The 228-nt window shown below is 26.8% G+C and overlaps 1 protein-coding gene across 1 annotated transcript in view; it reads left to right on the forward strand.

The window, feature by feature from the left end:
- Positions 1-228, forward strand: part of tox (thymocyte selection-associated high mobility group box) — a 43,507-nt gene that overhangs the window by 41,458 nt on the left and 1,821 nt on the right. The gene's annotated exons all lie outside the window — the stretch shown is intronic.

The raw sequence follows: 228 nt of genomic DNA on the forward strand, positions 1-228 counted from the left end.
CTACTAAATGTACCACTGTGTTCACCAACTAGTTAATAATAATAATAATAATAATAATAATAATACATTTTATTTATCAGCACTTTTCTTGTTTTGATACTCAAAGACATTTTACAGAAAGACAACATAAAAGCAGCAAAACAACATAAAATAACATCATAACTTAATTCAAAGTGGACAGAAACAAAATAAAACTCACCAAAACAGTCTTTGTTAGTCTTCCCACTG

The sequence above is a fragment of the Morone saxatilis genome, unplaced genomic scaffold, assembly GCF_004916995.1.
Source record: "Morone saxatilis isolate NCDOM2014 unplaced genomic scaffold, NCSU_SB_2.0 Contig23, whole genome shotgun sequence".
NCBI classification, from domain to species: domain Eukaryota; kingdom Metazoa; phylum Chordata; class Actinopteri; family Moronidae; genus Morone; species Morone saxatilis.